General features: G+C 33.4%; 1 long non-coding RNA gene across 1 annotated transcript; it reads right to left on the reverse strand.

Moving 5' to 3' along the window:
- Positions 1-11,959: 11,959 nt before the first annotated feature.
- LOC133198947 (uncharacterized) lies at positions 11,960-14,628 on the reverse strand. Its single transcript, XR_009722680.1, has 4 exons — positions 14,538-14,628; positions 14,175-14,264; positions 13,878-13,952; positions 11,960-12,009 (listed from the first exon to the last, which is right to left on the reverse strand). It is a non-coding gene; the product is annotated as an uncharacterized LOC133198947 (long non-coding RNA).
- Positions 14,629-21,409: the final 6,781 nt, after the last annotated feature.

The following is a 21,409-nucleotide window of genomic DNA, read 5'->3' on the forward strand; positions in this document are numbered from 1 at the left end:
TAACGTTTCTGTAGCCTCATTGTGACGTCACTTTAGCGCTAGTTTCTCCGTGTATATTTCTACGCGTGAGTATACACAAAAATGGTTTACAAATCAATTTTATAGTTGGCTTAGGAGAAAAACAAAGCAAATTTAAATATTTATTTACGAATGATATTTAAATCTCAATTATACGAAGATGTTTTCAATAGCATTACTAAACCAGTTTATCGAATTGAAAACCATAACTTTTATGTATGTGTTTTCAAGACTCTAGACTCAGCCTTATAATTCTGAAATAAGTTTTCCCGCACAGAGAAAAAAAAATACAAGGTATCTTACTCTAAAATACATGGTAAAACACCCCTACCTTGAAATAAAGTAATATTTGCCCTCAAAGAAAATGCTTGTATTTTATCTGCATTTAATTAGCGTTACAACAGTGCTACACAACTTGCAAAGTCACTTTACACCACCAAAATAATCATAAATTGGAAAAATTTCAACCAAATATTTATGCACTGGATATTTATCATTTTCTCTCTGTAAGATAAAATACAGAGTTTAAAAAAAAAAGTATATGATTTTTTTTTTTGAACGATACTAAAATGTAAGGCACTTGAAAGAAATTTATGTTTTTATAGGACGTAATTAGTTTTGTGGATATTTTTATTAAAAATTTACAAGGTGAATTGTTCATCAGCAGACCTGTGTCAAACCTCTCAGTAAATCTATGACGTCATGCTACTATTACTATCATAGCATTGGAAGCAAAAAAAATTCTCAACCTTACCAATACATAAGCCTAGATTTAGCATTATTCATCATTTCGTAAGTTCTATGGTCGAAACAATGACCTTGTCAGCAAATACAATCTATCATTAAGTCAAATGCTGATTGACTTTTTCATACTAATTGTTAGGCCATTATTTACACACTGAATTATAGACGGATTTTTCCGTTGTTTCCCGATCATGACAAGGAACACACGGCGGGGGGTGACCGGTTCGGCAGGGGATGCTCACTCCTCCATGGCACCGGATTCCACCTCTGATGTCTTAGAGGTCCGTGTTTGCTCTGCTCCTATTTTTAAATGTTTATTGGACTTCTGAGCTCGAATACTGTTCGTTATCTCCACATATATCATCTGCATATAAATATACCTTGATAATTCCTTTCTCTCTCTTCTGAATCATACATCCTATTTTTCGTTTTTCTATGAGTGAAAAATTTCTTGCATTGGGACTTTACTCAGGGATTTTAATTTCTGAGTATAAAACGTCACCTCTCATATAAAAATGAACAGCAGCATATTAAAACAATGCGTTGCTGAAAACAGGAGTTAAATTTGATATTTATTGCTAAATTGGACCATCGTGAGAAATTCCTTATTTTGACCGCTGATGGAGGCACTTCAAATGCTAGATGTTTATAGTCAATGTGTTTACTGTTTGCAGACTAATAAACATTCTTTACATTAATAATAAGCTTAGTCAAGCATATTGTTTTCATTGCAGAAAGAAAAACATTCATTATAGATGCATTTTTTTTAATTTTTGAAATAAGGTTACGTGAAATACACAACCCTATGCAAATAAGTATTCAATCCCCAATTATTACAAAAGATGTGCTATAGTAATTGCATGTCAATTTTAATTTCTTCTTTTATTTTCCTGAGTTCTGAACAAACTGAATCATTTTCATGTAAAATTATATCTCCATCATTACATTCAGATTCTAAATGAAATCGCAATAACTTATTTAGCACATTTTCACCACTTGATTTTGACAATATACTTTTTTCATTTGGAGCCAATGTGTTCGAAAGTCATCATAAATAATAGCAAGCGGGATAACCTTATCTCTCAACATGGCAGCTTCCAGCAGTCTGCTCATATATAATTTTTTAGTCTTATTACTGTAGAATTAAGTTAAACAATTGAGAGTATTGGATAGAATTATCAAATGAATGAAATATCAGTTATTCTAGACCTGTCGTTCCCTTTAATCAACAATCAATCAAGTCACTGATACCACACTTTAAATATCTACCATCCGTCATTTTTACTAAACTTGATGAAATCCCGCGCAAGAGCGGGGAATTGAAGTTTTACCACTGCTGACGAACCACTCAAATAATATATCAAAACGTCTCTACTGACAATTAATTACAGGCTTATAGCAGGAAGAAATACCACTGTGGTTAATTGTAAGTAGATATACGCCCCTTTTACATTTCTTTTTTTTTTAAACTTGAAAATATCAGTTTCGTTAATTGCTGTCTTCTGTTTACATGTTAGCATATTTATATTGATACCTTTTGTATTATATTCTTCCTATTGTATTTTGGATGCTCTGATTCTATTTCCATCAAGGATAAAAGAAGCGAATGTGCATATTTTACTGATTTTGTCAGCACATTTTTTTTGGAGGAGGGAATAAAAATTATTTTCACACATTAGGTACAGTGTTATATTTAGCACAAAGGACTTTACATGTATGCAGAAAAACCCACTGAAATGTATTAAATTAAGAATAAATTTTATCCACATTAGTGAAATGTGAACCATAATAATATATAAAAAATTGTACTCGGGTTCGCTGCCACGGTGCTCTCTGTGGCGAATATGCACATTTTACTAATAATATTTTAAGCACAACTTAAAATACTATTAATCTTTCCAGATATAAATATATTCTTAACTTTAGTTTAATCCATTGTTTTCATGCCCATTAACATGAAAGTACAGTGTATATTCATATAGTGATAATCGCCTCGTTTTTAGTTCTCCTGAGCTGAAAAGCTCAAGTGAGCTTTTCTGATCACCTGTTGTCCGTCGTCCGTCCGTCCGTCTAGCTGTCTGTCCGTCTGTAAACTTTTCACATTTTCAATTCCTTCTCAAGAACCACTGGGCCAATTTTAACTAAAGTTGGTACAGGGCATCCTTGGTTTAAGGGGAGTTTAAAATGTTAAAATGAAGGGCCAACACCCCTTATAAGGAGAGATAATCAAGAAAAGACAAAAATAGGGTTGGTTCATTAAAACATCTTCTTTTCAAGAATCACAGGGCCAGAAAAGCTGAAACTTATGTGGAAGCATCTTTGGGTAGTGTAAATTCTAAATTGTTCAAATCATGGCCCCTGGGGATATGGCGGGGCCACAATAGCGAATCAAAGTTTTACATTAAAATATATAGGCAAAATCTTAAAAAATTTCCTTATCAAGAACCACTGGGCCAGAAAAGCTGAAACTTATGTGGAAGCATCCTTTAGTAGTGTAGATTCTAAATTGTTCAAATCATGACCCCCGGGGGTAGGGCGGGGCCACAACATGGAATCAAAGTTTTACATTGAAATATAGGCAAAATCTTTGAAAATCTTCTTCTCAAGAACCACTGGGCCAGGAAAGCTGAAACTTCTGTGGAAGCATCCTTGGGTAGTATAGATTTTAAATTGTTCAAATCATGGCCCCCGGGGGTAGGGCGGGTCCACAATAAGTATTACAAGAGGTGGGGGCTGGTGAAGAACAGCAGGGCCAAAGTAACTCAGGTGAGCGTTGTGGCCCATGGGCCTCTTGTTCTTTTAACATCGGGTTCGATGACATCTGACCAAAAGTACGACGAGGGACTTACATGTACGAAAACGATTTTCACATTTAGTTTTTTAATCAGTTGTCTTAAATCAAGTTTTGACTAAATAATTCATTTCTGACCTTTTATCAAATAATTGAACGATTGTTTGTTACCAGCTTCATTAAAAAATTGCCAGTAACTTAGATCCGCCAACCCTTCCTACCACCGTATTCTCTTTCTTGTTATTTCACAGCTATTTATCGAAAATAAAAGTAGACTTTTAATCAAATTAACGATAGCTTCTCTTCAAGTGAAGCCTAAATATAGTTTACGTACATCGTCTCAACCTAGTGTAATATAAGAGGAGTAAGTAAGAACTCTGGTGCTGGCTTTTCGGAGTGTATTGCCAAAATTTATCAGTATAGAAAAGGCAGATGATTCTTAACTGTCCACTCAGGTAAAATTTCTAGCTAACTAAATAGGCAAGGAACAACGTTTTTGTGCAACCATAGTATTCAAATTGCAGCTAAATTGATTTATGCTCAAAGAGTGCAGAAATGTCGGGCAATTACTCTTAATTTTTTAACGTAGAGATGTTGTGATGAAATATAAAAAAAAAATAATAATCATAAATCATTTTTAAGAAAAGGAATCAATGTTTTTTTGCTTTCTTTGCAATTACTTCGAATAGCATGTGAAATTTTTATGCCCCCGTATCGAAGATTCGGGTTATATAGTTTTTGCCCTGTCCATTGGCCATAACTTTGGATTGGTTGGAGCTATGGCTTTCATATTTCACATGTGTATTCCTTGTGACAAGACCTTTCTTTGGGTACCACCATACCTTATACCTTTTGACCTTGGAGTTTGACCCAGTTTTGCTAAATTTTCCCCAACTTTAACCTTGGCCATAACTTTTGAACAATTAGTGCTAGGGCTTTCATACTTCACATGTGTATTCCTTGTGACAAGACCTTTCTTTGGGTACCACCATATTTGACCTTTTGATCTTGACCTTATAGTTTGACCTAATTTTGAAAAACTTTAACATTGGCCATAACTTTTGAACATTTAGAGCTTAGGCTTTTATACTTAGCATGTGTAATCCTTGTGACAAGACCTTCCTTTGGATACCAACAACTTTGACCCCTGACCTTGACCAGTTTGACCTACTTTTGTAAAACGTTAACATTGGCCCTAACATTTGAACGGCTGGTGCTAGGGCTTTCATACTTCACATATGTTATCCTTGTGACAAGACAATCCTTTGGATTCCAGCAACTTGGACCCTTTGACCTTGACCTTGGAGTTTGACCTACTTTTGAAAAACTTTAACCTTGGCCATAACTTTTGAATCGCTAATTCTAGGGCTTTCATACTTCACATATATAATCCTTGTGACAAGACCTTCCTTTGGATACCAACAACTTTGACCCTTTGACCTTGGACTTTCACCTACTTTTCGAAAACTTTAACCTTGGACACAACTTTTGAAAAGTTGTTGCTAGGGCTTTCATATTTAACATGGTTTTTTTTACCTTGTGACAAGACCTTCCTTCTTTTCCATATCTATTCAATGGTTGATGCTAGGGCTTTCATATTTCACAAGTTTATTCCTCGAGATAAGACCTTACTATCGGTACCAACATATTTGATTTGCATTTGAGAAAATTTAACCTTTGCTATAAGTTGCCATACGGGGGCATGAGTGTTTCACAAACATTTTTATGCTCCGCCATGAATATGGCCGGGGCATATAGTGTTTGTCATGTCCGTCTTCCGTCCTTCCGTCTGTCTTTCCGTCACGCTTTGCGTTTAGCTCTGTTCAAAGCTCAGTTTCAAAGAAACTATACAATACATTTTTATCAAACTTCATATGCTGATAGATATTGATGAGAGCTATGCAACTGCATCAACATTTTTTGACCTTAACCTTCCCTTTGACCTCACTTTTCTTAAATTAGTGTTTAGCTCAGTTTTAAAGATACCATTCAATACAGTGTTATCAAACTTCATATGTTGATACATACTGATGAGAGCTATTCAACTGCATCAACATTTTTTGACCTTGACCATTCCTTTGACCTCACTTTTCTCAATTTGTGTTTTACTCAGTTTTAAAGAAAACATTCGTAATATTTTTATCAAACTTCATATACTAATACATACTGATGTAACCTTTTCAACTGCATCAACATTTTTTGACCTTGGCATTTATTTTAAATTAGTGTTTAGCTCAGTTTTAAATAAACCATTCAAAATATTTTTATCAAACTTAAATATGCTGATACGTATTTGTGAGAAGTATTCAACTGCATCAAAAACACTTGACCTTGAACTTTCCAGTGACCTTGACCTCACTTTTCTTAGATTTGCATTTTGCTTAATTTTAAAGAAACCATTTAAGATACATTTATGTAAGTTTATGCACTTATACATAACTTGGTGAGAATTTTTCATCTATATCAAACTTTTTAGACTTCAATTTCAATTTTAAAGAAACTATTCAAGATAGTCTCATCAAATTTCATACACTAATACAAATTTACATGTTGCATTACTAATATACCCTCGGCGGGGCATTCATGTCCTATGGACATATTTCTAGTTTTTTCTTTGTTCCGTGTTGCTATGATAACTAACGGTTTATCATTCTTGGATGAAACAACAAAGAAATATGCAGAAAAATTACAATTTATTTTCAAAAAAAAATCATACAAACACAGCAAATTTCATTTTAAAAAATCATGTTATTTTTAAAAACTATACTAAAAACTGTATTTATTTTAACAATTCAAGTTTTAATTTTTTTTTTTAATATTTCTAAGCAACACAGGGGATTGTTCCCGGCGTGTAATAATTATTTATTAAAAAATCATATACGGTATATGTAATACTAAAACAACACAAAGGAGGACGCCATCTGGATCCCTTCCTCGCTTCAACCTCTGTTTTCGTTATATTTTCCCGTATTTTACTGACTCACCGCCTCGGGTCTGTCAAGTAATGACTTCTAGGACATAATGCTTGAATTTTCCCCTTGGAGTCTGTACAATACAATAAAGAAACTAACTAAAGAAAACTAATTGCTAAAATCCAAACGAACGGATTTCCGATTTACGTATTATCGTAATAGCAAAACGTAAGACGTATTTTGGACTCAACATACGGCGAAATCGTAAGAGGTCTGAATTTCTAAAATTAAACAATATGAATATAATCTACTATCCATTTAAAAAAATATTTTATTGATTGATGGTTACACTTAATGCAAAAAGAAATTTTATACAATGCAAGAATAAGGTATTAAATAAGTGACATATTTGGTTGCTATGGCAACATTTGACATCGACCTTTGACCTTTTTTGCCTTATAGGGGTCTTTTTAAATTGTATACATGTAGCTTCATTGCGTAGTTTAATTACAAAAGATTAGAAAAATAGATGTCATTTGTAAACTTATATTATCATATAGAAATTGACCTTTACCTTGATCCAATCCCCAAAAGGCCCAATTTCACAATGCTCTACCCCAGATTTTCCCCCTATATAATAACATTGTTTGAATTTGCCCAGGGTTTTGAGAAGAGGACTAACATCCAACTCCAAACAAAATGTGATCAAAATTTGAGCTTTCAGATCAGATAAGCTAAATAAGGGGATTTCCAAATGATCATATAAAAATTTCATTGCAAAAGCTCAATGGAAAATAACACCCACACCAAAAAACTACTACATGGGATTTCTAAGGTTGACAAAACTATTCCATGGATATATAATTTAAACGTCTTACGATGTAAAAATTGGACAGTATTGATTTCATTAAACATTATAAAGCAGTTGAAATTGATAACAGAGGTGGTGCATATTAGGTCTGTGTGTGTGTGACAATTAAGATATGTATATATCATCATACAATTTAAGGTACATGAGGTACGTTAAAATAGTAACATATAAATCTTGATATTGGATATAAAAAGTCAATTGCAGGATTATCAGCATTTGCTTTTAATTTTAGCGCGTACACGTTAAATTCTTCTACTGTCAACAGGTGATTTATTTGCTTCGACAAAGAAACTCTCGTCCACTGCATGTATAACAAATAGCATTGTCGTCTAACGGTGTTTTTGTTTCCCAGTGGGTTCGATACGCAAGAGAATGTTATTCATATGAACAATATTAAACCTAGGCAGGCTACTGACAAATATGTTACAAATACATTTGACAATAATCTCGTTTTTAAGTCTATATTTGGCAAGTTAAATTATCCTTACAATGGCCTTAAATACAAAAACAATCTGTCGTTAGGTCGAATATGGATTGACGTTCTCATACCAGAAATCCATTATTTTCACACTGAATTGTCAACGAAATTCTCCGTTTAATGATCATAACAAGGAGCTCACAAAATATATTTGACTGCTAGACAGAATTGCTTTTCCCCTATCCCACGTTCTGTTTAATTAGACTTTAAAGCAAATATTCCGTTTGTGATCTTTGCATCTATCTTTTACACGTTTTGAACATTTACAATGATACTTGTATGCTTATTTAATGACATTTGTTATATTTTTTCCAGATTGAAGATGACGGTTCTTAGAATTTTGCAGTTTCTTTTGTCAGTCATGTGTACTTGTGCGCTTGGTAAGAGATTTAAGTGTATTCTGATGATCAAATTGATCACTTTATGGGACTTATTTTTACTTTATTTTGTTAATAGTATTAATAATTACTATTAATAATAGTAATAGTAATTTACTTTTACTATTAATGATACTATTAATAATAGTATTAATTTTTCAAGCTCCTGATTATGTCTTCGTGTTAAATTAATTACTTCAATACAAACCAGGGCCCGGTTTTTCAAAAGGAGGTTAAATTTCACAAAGTGGATAGGTTAACACAGTGTTAAGTCTTAATCAAGTGATTAGCTAACGCAGTGGTTAAATTGTGTTGATTAAAAGCAATTTAACGCAATGGTTAACTAACACTGTGTTAACTGAGTTAATCACTTGGTGATCACTTGGTTATCCTTAATGCACTTCTACTTCCTATGTAAACATGGAGAGCACTGATTTCTGGTCCCGGGGCCATAAAACTAAGACGAGCTCACTTTTGATCTCAGTCTCACTTTTACCAAAGGAATTAATAGTGGAAAAGTGAGACTGAGATCAAAAGTGAGCTCGTCTAAGTTTTATGGCCCCGGGGCCTGCTCTAAACCTAAGGGCACTAGAAGCCAGAATTTCAGCATTATGGAGATTAGCACCATTCATAATGAAGCAAAACAAATTCTAATATTGGAAAGTAAACACTCTAACACGGTTATTAATCAGAAAAAATAAGCGGTGTGGAAAAACATAACCGAAAAAGTCAATGCTGTGGGCACAGCTCACAGGACTGTTACCAAGGTGAAAGATAAATGGAGAAACATGTGTCGGGATGCTAAACAGAAGTTTGCTGAACACAGCAGGGAGTCACAAAGGACTGGAGGAGGCCCACCACCTAACCCCCTCTCCCAGACAGTCTCAGACATTGTGTATCTCTACAAGGACTCCAGTTCCTTTGTAGGAATTCCTGGAGGAATTGAAACGTCTATCTGTGATAAAACAGGTGTAATATTTTATGACTTACATTATAAAATGTGTTTACAAATAAAACAAGATGTAAACTAGGCCAGACCTACCCCTACCTAGCAACTCACAATATTTTTAAAAACAATCTGTTTCTCAGTAGAGATTAATTATAGTTCCAATAAATATTTTCCATGCAAAAAATCACTTTAATTCATACGTCTAGTTTTATTTTTTCAATATTTCTACCAAATTTTCATTTCAATGTGAAATAAAAAAAATGTCGTCTGCTTACAATAACAGTTAGACGTTCGTGAGAGCTGAATATAGTAACTTGAAAGTTCATTCTTTATGATAATTTTTCTTATGCTGTAAATCCTAAGAGTATTTATTGAAAAACAGAATGTTTCTTTGATAAAAATTCAGCCACACATCAACGATATTTTGTTTACATAAGGCTGTATTAAGAACGGCCTTTTCCCCTTCCACTCGTACTTTTCAAACAAGAACCTGTTTTCGCATATGTTTAGTGTAGATAATGTCCTTCCGAATCGTAAACTAATGAAAACTTAATAAGGATCAGTATTCAATGTAAAATCGTATTCAACTAGCTGCACTTTACCTTCACGCCTCATTTTTAAAAGCTATTTTTCTAACAGCATGGCCAGAAGCGATTCCCGGGTTTCCCCATGTTGACGGAGCATTTGATTGTGGCGAATAGAGTAATAAATAAACATTAACACTATATTAGTCCAGTCAGCTTTCTAAAATAAATTTACAATATATAGTCTAGTAATACGTAAACTATACTAAAGCATAACATAACTTGTTCGTGGGCTTAGTAAAACGGAAAAGGAGTGGTTTTTAGGCTTCCTTCCGTATGAACTAAACGCACATTTAGATAACTTGTTCGTAAAATCATTTGATATTGATGCTCTACAGTGTGCCGTCCTTGAAAAAAGAATAAGAAAAAATAATCTGCAGATTAAACAAGAAGTCTGTGAGCCAATGCTCACTAGTAATACCCCCGTTCTGATGTGAATATACGCAGGTTCAGTTACGGACAGACACATGAATGAACAGGAAGTTGACATCAGATTCGTATGAATCCAATCATATGGCATGCCTCAACAAAGAGTATGAAAAAATTTCATGCATCTGCAATGAGTAGTATTTGAGAAAAATGTGACGAAAAATTTGTTATGTATGGTACGGACAGACGCACGGCTAAAACAGGAAGTTGACATCGGATTCGTACAAAAATATATCCCATTATACGACATGCCTAAACAAAGTATGTGCTAAAATTTCAAGTATCTGTGATGAGTAGTTGCTGAGAAAACTGTGACGAAAAATTTGTAACGGACAGACAGACAAACACACACACAGACAGACACACAAGGGTAAAACAGTATACCCCCCTCTCCTTCGGAGCGGGGATATAATTACTTCAAATCCTGATAAAGAAAGCAAAGAAAGAGGATGAGGAGCTGCCACTCACATCAATGTTTTCTTTGTTATCATAAACTATGACATGTATATATAGTCTAGTCAATGAAGCAAATAAATGGGCCAATCATCGTAAATGTCAAACCCTGTCTTTTTGTTAATTTTGGAAATAAAAGCATTTTTATAGATAACAAATACATAATTTTAAAAAAATCCTTAGTTTAAGATTAAGTATGCATAGATCATTGCATTTAATTCATAAATATTTTAATCAAAAGTTACTGATTGAAAAATGTTATGTCCCTTTCCTGTAGTATTTTTTTAATTGCCCCCCCCCCTTTTCATGAAAGCGAGGGGACATTAAATCTCATTCGTCTGTCTGTCAGTCTGTCTGTCACAAAAACTTTAACCTTTGTCATACCTTTTAAATGAAAAGAGATAGGGCTTTCATATTTCACATGTTTATTACCTGTGACAAGACCTTTCCAAATTTTCTTTGATTTATGACCTCATGACCTTGATCTTGAAGTGTGACCGACTTTTCAAAAAAAATATCTTTGCTTATTACTTTTGATTGAGAAAAGATAGGGCTTTAATATTTGACAAGTGCATTACCTGTGACAAGATGTTTCCAAGCATGCTATGAATTTTGACCTTGACCCTGACATCTATGACCCAATTTTAACATTGCTGATAAATTTTGATTGAGAGAAGATACAGCATTTGCATTTGACATGTACATTACTTGTTTAATTTACATTTGAATTGCATTACCTGTTTCAAGACCTCTCCGATTGTACACAGCAAAATGTGCCACGTACGTATCACGTACGTTAAACGTATGTGATACGTACGTGACTTCACGTACGTATCACATGAAAAAAGCACCACGTATGTTAAACGTACGTTTTCACACGTATGAATATCATGCGTGACACGTACGTTAAACATACCTATTGACTACCATACGTTACACACGTTGCACACGTACGTTATTCATATGGTTCACGTATGAATAACGTACGTTCAACGTGTGTGTAACGTATGTTTTTAGAAACATGCGTTTAACATGTTTGTTGAATGCACTGCTCATATGATAAATGTATAAGTACCATACATGTGCCAAACCATGGTTAAACATATGTTTTGACCACCGAACATTCTTTTTCACATATATATTGTAAACATGCGTGAAACAAAAATGATGTGCAATTAAAATATTCATTTCATGCATTTGACATAATTTTCTTCAGGGGCTTATTTTCTTTTCATCTGTTGAATGATCCACATTTTGAAGGTACATATCTGGATATCCTTCACCTCAAATTTCCTGATCCTAATTGCTCTTTAGGCAATCACAACAAAAGACATATTCAAATTTAAGCCAACTTTAATGTTGAGATGTTAACATCAATTCATTCTTCTGCAATTCCCTTTCATCTGTAAAGAAAAAGAAAATATTAAATGAATTTGCATATGGAAAAACACATAGTTTTTTTTTTCAGAACATTATTATTTTCTACATATAACTCCTGGTTGACTTCCTTTAGAACTAAACTAGAACTGTCCAATATGGACAAATACCCCCATTGGGTTTTTCAGAGAAGATGCCAAGTCACTAATACTAGTATTTTAGGATCTAAAAGGTGTTCAAAAATTGTTTATACATTTAGAGAGAAAATTTACCAGTAATTGCTCATTATATTTTTTTAATGAATGAAACTTTGGCATAGCCTAGTAAAACAGCAATACTAATAATAATATTGTTTTTTATTACATTGAAAAATTAATAACAATTTTTGAAGTATTTCTCTGTTGGAAAGTATGGATACATTATTTATCCATTTTTTCTACAGTATGTGACTATAGGTCAGGATCATGACACACCCTCAGGTCATAAACAATCTTTGTGTGAAGTGGATACTCCCAACATCCAAAATTATCCTCCATAGGAAAGATACAGACCGAACACGAATTATGAACTTTTTCTGTCAGTGACCTTGAACTTGTCCAAATGACCTTGGGTCAGGTCATGACACACCTTCAGGTCATAAGCAATCTTTGTGTAAACACGAATTATGATTTTTTTTTCTGTCAGTGACCTTGAACTTGCCCAAATGACCTTGGGTCAAGGTGATGACACACCCGCAGGCCATAAGAAATATTAACATAACATATGGTTTTGTTGTTCTTGAGCAGAAATTTTTTAAAGATTTTTCCCTACATATGCCTTTGTAAAAACTTGATCCCCAATTGTGGCCTCTCCCTACCCCAGAGTTCATGATTTGAACAAAATTGAATCTACACTACCTGATGATGCTTTCATATAAAGATGATTAATCATGGCTTTTCTGTTCTTTAGAAGAAGATTTTTTCCTATATATTCTATGTAAAACTTTGATCTCCCATTATGGTCCAATCCTATCCCCAGAGGATCATGATTCAAACAAACTTGAATCTACACAGCCTGAGGATGCTTCCATTTCAAAATGACTATTTATGGCTTTGCTATTCTTGAGAAGAAGAATTTTAAAGTTTTTTTCCTATGTATTCCTATGTAAAATATTGATCCCCCATTGTGGCCCCTCCCTACCCCTGGGGGTCATGATTTGAACAAACTTGAATCTACACTACTTGATGATGCTTCCTTATCAATATGACTAAACAAGGCTTTGCTGTTCTTGAGAAGAAGATTTTTTAAGATTTTTTCTTATATATTCCTATGTAAAACTTTGATCCCCCATTGTGGCCCCAACCAAACCCAGGGCTCATGATTTAAACAAATTTGAATTTACACTTTGACATACAAGGTTTCCTATAAGTTTCAACTTTTTTGGCCCAGTGGTTCTTGAGAAGAAAATTTTTAAAACATCCCACTAAATTTTCACTATTTCTTAATTATCTCCCTTTTATTGAGGGTGTGGCCCTTTATCTGAACAAACTTGAATCCCCTTTACCCAAGGATGGTTTGTGGCAAGTTTGGTTGAAATAGGCCAGTGGTTCTGGAGAAGAAGTCGAAAATGTGAAAGTTTACAGACAGACGGACAGCTAGACAGACAGACAGACTACAGATAAAATGTGATCAGCAAAAGCTCACTTGAGCTTTCAGCTCAGGTGAGCTAAAAACAGATAGCAATAGGTCATGACTGACTCAGGTTATCTAATTAGTTATAACATTTCTTTGTGATTACATGTAAGTCAGCTCAGGTGCAAAATATTGCTTATCACTGATATAAATACAAGTACAGTAAAATTTTAGACATAACCATATGTCTGACAATTAAATTCTATATAATAATAGAACTTACCCTCAGCATAAATCTTTCATAGCTTGGCATGGACCTATATGTTTTTGTGTCTGTTCGAAGTGTATACTTTTTGTCCTTGAGGTAAAAAAGAAAATATATGTTAAAAAAAATTGCATTTCAGACTTGTAAAGCAAAACAAACAATATGAAAAATTACTTATTTTACTGATAACATTTAACATTTTCTCCTCTTGTGATTGAAATGTAATGCACATCATTACATGATATTATATGTATTAAATTGTAAGTCTAAAAGCAATGGGATCAGAAAATTTGATTTCTTTTTTAAGAGTTTTACCATAATGCTGGTTAAACTTTCAGAATCTGTTTTTGAAGTCCAGACTTGGCATTTAGGTGTTTACATAGGAGATGAGCTTCAGCCACCATCCTGGAGTGTACATTTAAAATCACATAAAAAAAATCACAATCTCAGAATACATTATTTATATTCATAAGGACTGTATGAAAAAGATATCTGAAAAATAAGTGTTACACCCTTATTGCCCTAAAAGATAATTTATATTTCCTCTACATGTTTTGTAAAGAAATATACATTGGGTGGGTGGAACTTTTTCCATCAAGGGTTTTATTGCATCTTATTGGTAGGCTAAAAAAAATCTTACAATAAATATTTTTTATAACAGTATGTTTTATACCTCACCTTAATTTTGATATAATGTGCCAGTGTTGATTCACGCCTGGGCTGGGGTGCTGACCAAGACAGTTGACTGCGTCAATAATTTCGTACTTATCAGCTTATTTGGTATACCAAGTTTACATTATGTTATACACTAAAATAAAAGAAACACATCCGTTAGTTTACATGCAACACAGTCTGAAATATAAAGTAAATAAATAACTGTTCATGTTATGTATATTCCTCATCGTTACTCCTAGCCTAACTCCAGTCACTGTCTTGCATACGTCAGACTTCTTACCAGTGACGTCACCCGTTAACGTAAATAATAATCGGAGGTGAACATTCCGGAACGTACATTTTACATATTTAGTGTTATACGGACGCTACCAACTGTATAATTATGTAATACCTATTTAGGTGAATTCCATTTGAGTTCTGTTGTGAAATTATCGTGATTTTCTTTTTTTTTTTTTTTCCAAATTCAGCTTTTGCTCCTGAATTCGGAATGATCATATCTACCGATGATCGAGTTCAATTTTATGTGCCTCTACCGATATCCGATATACATGTACATATTACGAGATTGGTGTACTTGTATGTAGACTATGTTTTACTGCTCTAAGAGTAAATTATACACCAATGCGAACTGATTACTCCATGTCAGACATGCAAGTGGACGTAAGGTAAACAATGTGAAATAAATTGGAACATTAAAGACGCAAAACACGCACAACAAGTCAACAATGCACACACCTGTGAGCTTTCAGAGGTGACTGGGTTTTAATCATCATTATCATAGATCATGATATGATATTATTTTTTTGAGAAAAAAAAAAGTTAAATCTTTAAAATATATTACAGTATAATGATTAAAATCCACGCAACTTATGATCTAGGGTCCCATTTTAAGAGGGATTTTATACTTGGACCAAGTTGGTCGCAATACTCTGTTTCATGAATTACAGGTTATTGATCAGTTCCGGCACAATCTCCTGATTAAGCTATATAGCTTGATTTAGCTATATTGCTTTATTAAGCTATTCAGAATAGCTTGATTTAGCTATTTTATCACACTTTTTTCTCAAATGTGTTATTTTCCAAGTATGTACAAAAAGTCGCACCTTGGTGCAGTGATGATATTCAACCTTGAACTCTTATGAAAATAATGCATGTAAAAATCACTCATCAAATTGCGTCTCCTTAAGAGACTTTGTACTCAAAGTTCTAAAAGTTTTGGGGGCTATATAAAGCAATTGATACAGTTACCTCTTCAATGAAATTATAAAGGAGGCCAATTATGGTCAACAAGATAATTGATTGGTAATAATTCAGTACAATGAGAAGCAATCATACTTATCCATGCCTCAACTCACACAAGGTAGTGTACAGTTACCCAAACAATGGAAATTCATCTTTTGCTTAAAAGTATTCAAATGCTGCAATGTTAGAACTATCTTTGATTTGGGTTGTTGATTTGATAACCCATATTACATATGAATAGTCAAATACTTGCGACTTTTTGTCTATTTTGTACAAATAACATTTTTGTGAAAACCTGCATATAAATAGCTTTATCAAGCTATTTTGAATAGCTTAATAAAGCTATATAGCTATTTCAAGCTATAAAGCTTAATCAAGAGATTGTGTCAGACCTGTTGATTGTTAAACATTATCTTGATTAGTTCTCCAGATTCACTCTGAACTATTAAGTAAAAAAAAGTATTTGGTCTGAGGTGTACTTTTGTACAAAAAGTTCCTGTTACAGTATTTGAAAATGTCACCAGTTTAAGAATATTATATAGTCCCAGCAACAATAAAACTTTTAGGGATTTTTTTCACTTGTTGACAAAAATTAAATAATAATTTTACTAATTAATTAAACGAATTAAAAAGGATTGAATTTAATTATAGTTGACCTACATTTATCGTATACATGTATGTAAAAGTACCATTAATATAGAAAATATACAGCCTTCTCAAACACAGCCAGCTTTTCACACACCTGTAAAACAATTTTTAGTAACTTACATGTAACATAGCTGATAACACTCATACTTGTCATTAATGTACATGTAATGTGTGGTTTTTAATACATGTAAACCATGCATATATTAACGTATGTATAACGTGTGGTTGATAATAAATGTAAACCCTGTGTGTGAAATATGTGTAATGTGTGGTTTATAATACACATGTAAACCGTGCGTTTATTAACGTATGTGTAACGTATGGTTGACAATACATATGTAAACCACATGTTCATTAACGTATGTGTAACGCGTGGTAGAACATACCATATGTAACACGTACGTGAAACGTACGTAACACATACGTGTATTCCAAATGCACGTTTCACGTACGTTATGTGAAACGTATGTTGTCACACGCATGTTATCCATACGTTATACCACGTACGTGTAACGTGCAGTTGGAATACACGTATGTGTTATGTACGTTTCACATACGTGTAACATGTGGTATGTGCTACCATACGTTACACGTACGTGGCACAATTAGCTGTGTATACTCTACTTTTTGATATTTTTTTTTCACATGTGCAATAGTTGTGACAAGACGTTTTGGATTATATTATGATATTTGACCTCATGACCTTGATGTTGAAGATTGATGTAGTTTTGAGAAGCTATAATCTTTGCCGTAACTGTTATTAATTCAAAAATTTATGTCTTTTTTGTATGATGCACAGATAAAACAGGACACACAAACAATACATTTACAATATGTCATAAATAATGGCATCCCATCCGTTAAGACACGAAAGCGGGGGACCACAATCCTTTGAATTTGCTTGTTGTAAGATTCAAGTTTGTTCAAATCATGCTCCCTCCCCTTAGGGATAGGTTGATACCACTCATAAAATACTGAACTCCTGGTTAAAGTGCTCAGGTGAGCGATGTGGCCCATTGGCTTCTTGTTGTTATTTTGGAAATAAAAACACTTTATAGATAGCTATAGTAAATACAAAGTTTAAAAAAAAAAATCCTTAGATTAGGATTAAATAAGCATGGATCATTACATTTAGTTCATAAATATTTTAATCAAAAGTTACTTTATTGAAAAGAGTTATGCCCATTTCCTGTAGTAATTTTTAGGGATTTTTTTTTATTAATTTATTTTGTGAATTCCAGAGTTTATGTGTAAGAAAAGAAAAAGTGTTGCAAGTAGTTATGTAACATGATAAATTGACCAGTATAATGATGAAGCATCCATAATTTGTGACATTTAACCTTTGTGGCTTATGGACCTCTTGCTAAGGGGGTACATTAAGGATGTGATGAAACTTCTTTTTCTATGTGGATATTTGACCTCAGAGTGAGTTATTTAACCAATGGGGCACTTTTGTATTGTTAATGATCTATTCCATTATTTTAATAGTTATAGCTGTTAAAAGTCTATAACACTGTATTGTGAAAATTATACATTGTTAACATTTCTACTTACTGTACAATTGTTGATTAAATTATGAAATATGACTTGTATGTTTTCTTTATCATAGCAATGCCTACATTGTAAGAGCAGGTAAATTGTTAAATTGTTAAACAGTCTATACTCTTGAGAAATAGTGTCGTGTAACATAATCTCTTATACTCCTTCCATCTTGTTGTCCTTGGTAGGGAGGCTGGGGAGGCTGAATATCCTCTTGATCTGTCTCCCCCCTTATCTTCTGGCTCATAAAGAGTAAGCGAGATGTTGTGCAAAACTGCACAGGCAATTACAATTTTACAAACTCTGTGCGGTTTCATGCGTACCTGAAAATAATGCAATGAATAAATCTAATATGTATTATGGACAGTCTCTTTTTATTGAAAGTTAAATGTTGAGCTAATCTGTTCTGAAAATTAATTTAAAGAAGATAAGTTTTAATATTTTACTTTGACTTTTGCTGGCCTTCATGACCAGTTTAAGCTGAAGTTATTATTGAAAGTTTCTTGAAGCTAAACTCCTTTTTGCAAACATATTAGAAGGCAAGACCCTTAGACAACAACACTTCCCTGAGTAACCCTGACCTTGCTGTCTTTCAAAAGAGTGGCCAATGAATTCTCCTAGAGGTCATGATTTCAACAAGCATCCTAAATTGCTTGTATCATTATTAATACGTTCATGCTGTGCTTTACAAGTCGTTTAATTCTTTTTCTTTGAGCCAATATGCATGATCAAAGAATATTTGATTTAATCATTAATATAAAAAATCATTGCAACTAATTTTTTGAGAACAAGATTTTTAAAGAATATTCGGCATATTCCCATGTAAAACTTTAATATCCCTTATTCCCCTGGGATTTGATATGGACAAATTTGAATCTTCATAACTAGATATCACTTGCATATCAATATGACTAATTATGGCTTTGCTTACTCCTTAACCTAGATTGACTGAGATCCAACAATGTCGAAAAAATACTACGTTATATTTACCTGCATGTGACCTTCCAGGTGAATATAAGGGATTTATTTTCTTTACATTGGACTAAAGATAGATCGAAAAATTCTAAATTGATGGATATAGTTTTGGAAAGCTATTTCACTTGCTACCAACTTCCATTCAGGTGAGCATAACATGAGGGAATATATAATTTTGGGGGTGGGGTCCGTGCTTTATGCCCTGTTCACTAATTTGTTTTGCTTATATATTTTTTTGAGATCGATCATTGGTCGTTATCGTCGCCTTTTTCAGTATTGTACCGCCTTATCTCCACAGATCATGATTTGAACAGTCATATATACCTACACTATCTTTATAAATATAACTAATGGCTTTGCTGTTCTTGGAATGAAGATTTTAAAGATTGTCCCTATGTGTGCATTAGTAAAACATGGATCAATTTATGTCGCCCTAACCTATTCCGGGGATTATAATTTATACTTAAGTCGGCTTACAGAACTTCCCGGTGCCATGATTTGAACAAGCTTAAATTCAAACTGTGTGTAACGATATTTAATTATTTGATTATGTTTGTTTATATTTGATTCCGTTATTATATATTTAGATAGTCAGTTGTTTACATAACATTGCTCCTCGCGAGCAATACTAAATTATTATGTAATGGTCAAAACACATTGCTCCTCGCGAGCAATGTCTCAATATTATATATAGGGGGGATGTTTTCAGACAGTGAGACTTGTAGTAGAGAAGTAAAGGAGTTGACATATAGGATAAACGTTTTAACATATTGTGAAAATATTGTGGAAAATCTATGTGTGATGCTTGGATGTTGTTGTGATTTTAATATTATGTGTAAATAGTGTAAATGAACTTTTAAACGAACTTCATTGTATTTTATTCCAAGGATTGAAAATTTAGAGTTATCCCTCTTTGAACGCTACGGCGACGTTGCAACTGGTGTTTCATGTCGAAAAAAAAAATGTGAACCTGCCCCCTGCATGGGTAAATGGTAAAGTTTTACCACGATGAACATAATGATACTTTTTCCACGTCAACCCCTTTTTTTTCTTTTTTTTATTTTTTGTCATCTTGAAAATATACAATTAATTACCAATAATTATTTACTAAGTTATTACTAATTACTTATGCTTTAATTTCTACGCCTACTATACGTGATATAGGAACTATAAATATTTCATGTAATCAAAGTTCTCTTTGAATAGAACCCCCCCCCCCCTAGAACATGTAAAAAGTATCAACTGTACCGCCTGCTTCCTTTCCCCCGAATTACAAAATAAAATTAATATTGCTTTCTGTTTGTTATAAACAAAGGGCCATCTACTTTCAAGAGTTCAGGTTCACAATATTAAATTGACGTATTCTTAATATTCTATTAGTATACAGTTAAAGTATAATTATCATTGAGGGAGTTAGCAAGTTCCAGTTCCCCAAGGCCAGGACTATTTCCCGAAGTGAAGCCGAGGGAAATAGTCCTGGTCGAAATGATATACTTTTAGTCCTGGTCCAGATGATATACTTTAACTGTTTTTTATACCGATACAAACGTAAAATGTAGAGGATTCAGATAGCGTGATTTCAAAGCAGGGATTAGCTCACTGAACTAATATATGGACATTAGTCCATTCACATATCATACCAATGTTAAAGTAAAATCTAGAGGATTACGGATAACCGTGAATTAGCTTTCGAAGCAAGGATTAGCTCACTTGACTAACACACGGGGATTAGTCCATTCTTAACGATTTCTAGGGAATTAGTCACATCTATCGATCTAATGTTATATAGGGAAAAAATCAAGAGAGGTTTAATAATCCAAGATAAAGTAATTGAATACAGTATTTACATACTGATTACCAATTTAAGTAAACAACAGTGATTTCTGTTCACTAACACTCGATTGTCTTTGAACAATTTTCCTTGGGAAATAAGGCAGGCACTTTATCCTGGAAATGAACTAGATTAGCTCATAATGTACACCTTTATATGATAAAATGTTCTCAAAGTCTATAAAAAATGTTTTCCCTTGGTGTTTAGAGCTTTCTTAAAACACACGCTTGCATAGATTGTCGTTACAAAGGTATATCGATTACTTAGAGGAAGCAGTAAGGGATCCGCAGGGGGGGGGGGGGTATCCGGACCCCACCCCGATCAATACCCACCACTTGTATAAAATTCATATAGCAAAATACCAAAAATATGAAGGAAGAAGGGTCAAGTAAACTTTGTAAAGTTGGTAAGACATGTAGGAAGGTAAAGTGACATCCCCCTTTCAAAATAGGTTTTTCAGGTTTAGGTTAGTTTTCTTTTCTTTAAATAAGGTTTTTGTCCTTTGGGTCGATCTAGTTGTTTTTTTTTTGTTTTTTTTTTGAGTTCGTGTGGAACACCTTTTTCTGGGAAAAATTACAGGAAAATTCCTCAATAGCGCTGTTACATTTTTCCGCGAGTCCACATTGCTTTTCCGCGAAAA

Source organism: Saccostrea echinata, unplaced genomic scaffold (genome assembly GCF_033153115.1).
Source record: "Saccostrea echinata isolate AGI-Se365-2 ecotype Australia unplaced genomic scaffold, CSIRO_AGI_Sech_v1 ptg000033l, whole genome shotgun sequence".
In the NCBI taxonomy this organism is placed as follows: Eukaryota; Metazoa; Mollusca; class Bivalvia; order Ostreida; family Ostreidae; genus Saccostrea; species Saccostrea echinata.